General features: G+C 45.9%; 1 pseudogene; it reads left to right on the forward strand.

The window, feature by feature from the left end:
• Positions 1–7500, forward strand: part of LOC137649409 (uncharacterized) — a 23587-nt pseudogene that overhangs the window by 13224 nt on the left and 2863 nt on the right.

Here is a 7500-nt window from a genome sequence, read left to right on the forward strand (position 1 = left end):
TTGACTATGCCAGTTTATCAGGACCAGAGAGACAACTTCATAAGATATCCAGATATCAAAATTAGAATTGTCCTTCTACCGCACACAAGTGATATTATATACGTATATATATATATATATATATATATATATATATATATATATATATATATATATATATATATATATATATATATACTTGTATATATATATATATATATATATATATATATATATATATATATATATATATATATATATATATATATATATATACATATATATATATATATATATATATATATATATATATATATATATATATATATATATATATATATATATATATATATATATATATATATATATATATATATATATATATATATATATATAACGGATTTTGAGCGAAGCGAAAAATTTATTTTTGTGTGAGATGGCCATGTCGTCCTGATGGAAGTTCCTATAGGGTAGCTTCCTAGGGTATATTACAACTACGGCGATATTCCCAGAGAATTTACCTTAAGGTACCAGAATTCTAACTCCTGGAGCGAATATCCTTCATGAAAGGGATATCGCGACATATCAGAGGACGTATTCTTGACACGCCACATGGCAATCTGCACCCCAAACAGAGATTACGTATCGAGGGGTCAATTGGCAAGAAACGAAATCGGGAAAGAAAAAGGGGGAGCCGCTCCCAAGGCTCCCTATTCTCCAGTTTCCTAAGCGTGCCTGGCGCCAATCCTGGCGCCATCTGTATTCCTTGTAGCGTACACGAGGTGCTACAGATACTGTATGTAGGGAGGGGTCCTACAGCCCTTTCATAGAAAGGGAAGGGCGGGTCCATCAGGACGACATGGCCATCTCACCTAAAAATAGATTTTTCGCTTCGCTCAAAATCCGTTTTTTGGGCTCAACCCATGTCGTCCTGATGGAAGTATACCTGAGCATTACTGTATCTGTGGATTCTCAGAACGTGCTGTACTCCCCGGAGATAATTTTTCCCCGGTCGACTAGACCTAGAGACCTAAGATGTTACCGTTATACATCTTTTCAACTAACTATAAACCATGTTAGAGCTTTCTGCCCCCTACAGGGAAGAGTCCTACTAGACTCTGGAAAAGTCTCGAAGAGTACATATACCTATGTATGAATACCAGGCAAGCTAATATAGTGGTCTCACCCTATATTAAGTAAAGCATAGTTTGTAAAGAACCACTGCGTCAATATGAAATATCGACCAGTTCTCCGCACAATACTTGTATTGGACAAAGGTTTATATCCGCATAGGAGGAAACTTGTAAAACCGCCACCGTCCCCTTATGGGACGGAGTCCTCCCGTTAAAGGAAAACATAAACCAATGCAACATAGCTTGCATAAAGGAACAATTCTATTAGAATTATCCCAGATAAAGTACATAGAATGAATGCTCAATTATACCAATAAATTGACACAGGTGAAGGAGACGCAAGGTTCTCCAGAACAAGTTTATTGACAGACAATAAATAGACAGGTTAACAACAATTATATATATATATATATATATATATATATATATATATATATATATATATATATATATATATATATATATATATATATATATATATATATATATATATATATATATATATATATATATATATATATATATATATATATAAGAAGAGGATAACCCAAAACTTTAAGCATAAGTATGATAGTAAACAGAACTTGTTTATCTGAAAGAAAAAACATTAATGCCACTTTTAAGATACCGAGGTATCAAAGTCATAAGAGTCTGTATTACAAATCAATCACATTAGCGTTAGAAACGCTCGGCACACATGTCTGCACTTATGCTAGGTTCACCTTTGGAATGGAACAGTCTACGTGGGCAACTCAGTGCCCTCACTTAGTTTGTAGTACAGTATGTAACTACACACTCACCCTGGAATTAATCGTCCCAATTAAAACCACTGTTCCTCGCAGAGTTAAACAGTAGGGTTAACGACGCGATCCACTGCTACCACAGATCTCTTTAGTTCCTCTACTAGCTTCGCATAGCGGTGAAAGAACACTCTGGAAGACTTCCAGCCAGTGTATGAACGGAGATGTTCAAAATCCATACAATTATTGAAATTTAAGGATGAGGCAACTTTCCTCGGATCGTGACCTGCGGGTGTACTGTCAGGATCCGCTCTGCGAATAAAATATGTGATTTTCGCTCGAGTTGATTCAAAGATAAATTTGAGCCTGATGTTTCTCCCCTGAATAGTTGACCACCCTTGAAGTCTGAAGTTCTACGAAGATAGACCTTTTGGCATTCTACTGGACATAGAGATGCATCTTCTTTCAGAGGGCAGATTCTCCAGGGACCCCACCTGTTGGTGGGTAACTCATTCTTGGCGAGAAACATAGGATCCAGAAACAGGTTCAGTTCTCCCCCATCCAGGAACTGAACACGACCTGCCTCTCTCGAGAGGGCTACAATCTCACTAACCCTGGCCCCGGACGCGAGTGCAAATAGGAAAATAACTTTTTGTGTCAAATCCTTTAACGCACACTCCTCATTGCTCAACAGAGAAGCGAAATGAAGAACTTTGTCTAAAGACCATGAAATGGGCTTTGGAGGTGCTGAAGGTCTGAGCCTAGCGCAGGCTTTCGGAACTTTATTAAAGATCTCGTTACCTAGGTCGACCTGGAAGGCATATAGAATGGGTCTTGTCAAAGCAGACTTACACGCCGAAATCGTGTTAGCTGCCAACCCTTGACCGTGGAGATGGATGAAGAAAGATAAGCAGAAGTCTGTCGAGATCTCCTGCAGATTCTTCGCCTTGACAAAGGCCACCCATTTTCTCCAAGATGACTCATATTGCCTTCTAGTAGATTTGCACTTATATTCCTCTAGGAAGTCTATACTGGCTTTCGAAATCCCGAAACGCTTTCTCACCGCTAGGGAGAGAAAATCATGAGCTGCAGGGTCCGGGTTTTCTGTAATGAAGCGCAGACAGTCGACTTTTGGACTCGCTGGGTCAGAACTGGATCTGGTAGCGGTACAAACTTCAGCCGTAGTTCCAATGCCAAGGGGAACCACATGCTGTTCGGCCACTTGTGGGCCACTATTGCCGCTACCCCCTTGAAGGATCTCAGTTTGTTGAGGACCCTCAACAGAAGGTTGTGAGGAGGGAACAGATAAATCCTGGACCATCTGTTCCAGTCGAGGGACATCGCGTCCACTGCTTCCGCTAAGGGGTCCTCATACGGGGACACGTACAGGGGCAACTTCTTGTTGTCTTTCGTCGCAAAGAGGTCTATCTGCAGTTCTGGGACTTGATTCAGAATGAAGGAGAATGATCCTGCGTCTAAGGACCATTCCGAATCTATAGGTGTGAACCTGGATAGAGCGTCCGCTGTCACATTGCGGACTCCTTGAAGGTGAACTGCCGACAAGTACCACTTCTTCTTTTCCGCCAATCGGAAGATGGCCAACATCACCTGGTTGAGAGGTGGTGACCTCGATCCTTGTCGATTCAAGCATCTCACAACTACCTCGCTGTCCATCACCAACCTTATGTGGATCGAGTGACGCGGGGAGACTTTCTTTAAGGTAAGGAGCACTGCCATAGCTTCTAGAAAGTTTATGTGAAAGGTCTTGAATAGCTTGGACCAAGTCCCCTGGACTTTTTTCCGATGAGAGTGACCTCCCCATCCCTCCTTCGAGGCGTCTGAGTGAATCGTCACCGACGGGGGAGGTGGCTGAAGAAGAACCGACTTCTTTAGATGTCTGGCTTGGGACCAAGGCCTGAGAAGAGTACGTAGCCGAAGCGGAACTGGTCTTCTCAGATCTCTTCGCGCGTTTGATGCATAACTTCTCCATACTCCGGTTGCATCCTTTAGCTCTGCTCTTAGCACTGGGTCTGTCACCGAAGCAAACTGTAGAGAGCCCAGTACCCTCTCCTGTTTGCGTCTTGATATCCTTTCGGAATCTAGAAGTCTCTTGACAGAACCCGCTATCTCCTTCCTTTTCTTCGCCGGGATGGAGAAACGGTGTGACATTAGGTCCCAGTGGATTCCCAGCCACTGGAACTTTTGAGATGGAGAAAGTCGAGACTTTTTTCTGTTGATCTTGAAGCCTAGATACTCTAGGAACTGGATCACTTGACTGGAAGCTTGCAAGCATTCTGTCTCGGATGCTGCCCACACCAGCCAGTCGTCCAGGTAGGCTACTACCTGAATTCCCTTTAGGCGTAATTGTTTGAGAGCTACGCTCGCAAGCTTCGTGAAAAGCCTTGGGGCTATATTTAGCCCGAATGGCATGGCTCTGAAGGAGTATAGTCTTCGTTGTAGCCTGAACCCTAGGTAGGGGGAGAGTCGACGGTTGATTGGAACGTGCCAATAGGCGTCTGACAAGTCTATAGAGACGGAATATGCCCTCTTGGGCAGTAAGGTCCTTATGTGTTGCAGTGTTAGCATCTTGAATTTGCAATTCACTATGAACTTGTTGAGTGGCGACAAGTCCAGAATGACTCTGAGCTTTTCTGAGTCTTTCTTGGGAACACAAAACAGCCTCCCTTGGAATTTGATGGACTTCACCCTTCGGATCACTTTTTTCTCCAACAGTTCTTGAACGTACTCCTCCAGAACGGGGGTGGAGTGTTGGAAAAACCGAGGGCACGGGGGTGGAGTGCTGTACCAGCTCCAGCCCAGTCCGTTCTTGAGTAGGCTGTGGGCCCAGGGATCGAAGGTCCACCGATCCCGAAAATTCTGAAGTCTCCCTCCTACCGGCATCATCTCACTTGGACTGCCGTCCTGAGGTCTTGCCTCCCTGACCGCGACCACCCCTGAATCCCCTTCCCCTTGAGGGGCGCCTAGACGAGCCTCTGGCTGCTCCTCTAGGCTTTGCTTGAAAGGAAGTAGACTGCCCTTCGAACGTTGGGATGAATGCCGTGGACTGTGTTGACACAGCCTGGGGTACCCACTGGAATGTGGTCGGGGTTTGTGACACCATCTGGGGCACTGAAGGCAATGGCAATTGCAGTTGCTGTTGCTGTCTAAGAGGCTTGGCTGGCCGAGACGGTAGCCTAGTCCTCATAGTCTTCCTCTTTGGTTTAGGACCCTCATTTGGGGAAGACTTTCTTTTGATAGCCAGGCCCCACTTCTGGAGAAGGTTTCTATTCTCCGAGGCGGCCTTATCAACAACTTCTTTGACCAATTCGGTAGGGAAAAGGTCTTTGCCCCAAATGTTGGAGGAGATTAGTTTCCTTGGCTCGTGCCTCACCGTAACCGAGGTGAACACGAACTCCCTACAAGCTCTCCTCGCCTTGACGAAGCCATAAAGATCCTTCGTCACTGTGGCCAGATGAGTCTTGGCCACTACCATGAACATTTCATGGACCTTGGGGTCACTTGCCATCGTCTCAAGAGTAGTCGGAAGAGACATTGAGGAAGCCAGTCTTTCTTTTGTCTCGAGCTCTCTCCGCAAAAGAAAGTCAGACAGCTTAGGGAGGTCCTCGCCGAAATGACGTCCGGCAATATCAGCCTCCAACTTCCCAACTGAGAAGGTAAGATGGACGTCCTTCCAGTCTTTGTGGTCCATAGGCAGGGCCAGCGACAAGGGTTTACACTCCTCCAGGGAGGGGCAAGGCTTGCCGGCCTCGACTGCTTTTAGAACAGCCGCAAACCCTTTCTGTAAAAAGGGGAAGGCTCTAGCAGGAGAGGACACAAAGGAAGGGAGCTTCTTACTCAATGCAGCTACCTTTGAGTTCGAGAAGCCCCTCTCTTTCATCGAGGATGAAAGCAAAGCTTGAGCCTTAGCATGGTCCATCACTATGACCTCCTTCGGCTCTGTCTCCTCCTTTGAAGCTGGTTCCTTCCTCAGCTGGACATAACAGTCCGGATATGACCCCTTGCTGGGCCAGAATTCCACCTCCTCTAGGGGAACTGAGCCCAACTTATCCGAGATGACGATCTTTCCAGTCGTCATCGGCATGTGCTCAGCATACCTCCATGGGTTAGCATCTGAGCACAAGGGAAGGTCTTTCACATTGAGCCTTTTCTAGGGTCCATGTGATGCTGCAAGTCTCTGCATCTGCAGTTCCATTGCACCCGCCTTCTCCTGATTCTCCTTCTGCATTTGTTGGATCATTCCAACAATGGAGGAGAGGGCCTGTCCCAGCTCTACTGGGAGAGCGGCCGATGTTGAGGGAATAGGCTCCGGGATCTGAACCGGAGTAGCCGACATCTCGTCGACCTCTCCCTCTACAACGTCTGGGGCTTGAACTTCATCCTGGGCTTCTGCCAGGAGGTCTTCCTCCAGACGCTCGTCCACGTCAGACATCCTGTCATCCAACTGGATGTCTTGCATAGCGACCGCGACTTCAGCATCCACCTGGATCTGAACTTGGGGGATCTCCTCTTGAGGCTGGGGAATCACTGCATCAGCTGATGCCCTAGGGAAAAGATACGCTCTCATCTTCTCACTTGGAAGATAAGGTCCAGAGGTGTTCTTCTGGAAGCCCCTTACCCAGGTACGAAGCTTCTCCCTTGCTATATCCCTTGATTCCGCCGTCCTAGGGGAATCAAAAGCCTCAGTAATCAGGTTAGTGCACACGGTACATACCTGAGGGTCCCAATACTGGAGATCACCCTTGGAGACAGCGCATGCTGCGTGCCTCCTACAAAACTCATGTCCGCAGAGGTTCTTACTGCGGACGTTGCAGAAAACACTTCCGCACTTCGGAGGGTCCTCCTATAAAAAGAAGAAATTTCCATGAGTATCAAGTGAACTATGTATCACTGGATATGCATAGTTTAGCATAACAATTCAGAAAGGAAAGACACACACTTGTGTTTCCTTCACAACCAATTGTTGCAGCCTTCCAGATAATAAAATCGTATGGTTAATCTCCTCTAGAATAACCAATGAAAAGTTTCCAGAGGAAACAGGTGTAGCTCACACCTAAGCAATGATTTTAAAATCCTGGATAATAGACAAGAAAGAACTCACTTTCTTATCTGTAAGGCAACAGCAAAGGGCTGTGCAAGACAACACAAAAGTGTTAGAACACACAGTGCTGTACCAAAACTTATACTATAGTTTTCTTCTTACAGTATATGTTATACTGAAGAATACTGGTACAGTATGAAAGGTTATGTGCCGGCCGGCACTTGCCGGCCGGCACACACCATAGCTAGCTTTAAAGTATACTACTTCACAGCTATAAGGCGGCAGAACGCTGGTTCAAATGCATGTGCCGGCCGGCAGTAACTGCCGGCCGGCAACTGCCAATGTCGGCCGGCAACTACACAAGGTAATACCCGGCTGCCGGCCACTGCTCATAGCGACCGGCAGACAAGGGCTGACATTAGCCGGCCGGCAAAGGTAAACAACCGATGCCGGCCGGCAAAGGTAAACAACCGATGCCGGCCGGCAGCAAAAGAACCAGAGGACTACGACTGCCCGGCTGCCGGCCTCATAGGCCGGCAGCCGGGTCGGGTACAGCACTAGAAGAAAACAGAATGGATACCTCCAAGCC

Source organism: Palaemon carinicauda, chromosome 11 (assembly GCF_036898095.1).
Source record: "Palaemon carinicauda isolate YSFRI2023 chromosome 11, ASM3689809v2, whole genome shotgun sequence".
NCBI lineage: Eukaryota > Metazoa > Arthropoda > Malacostraca > Decapoda > Palaemonidae > Palaemon > Palaemon carinicauda.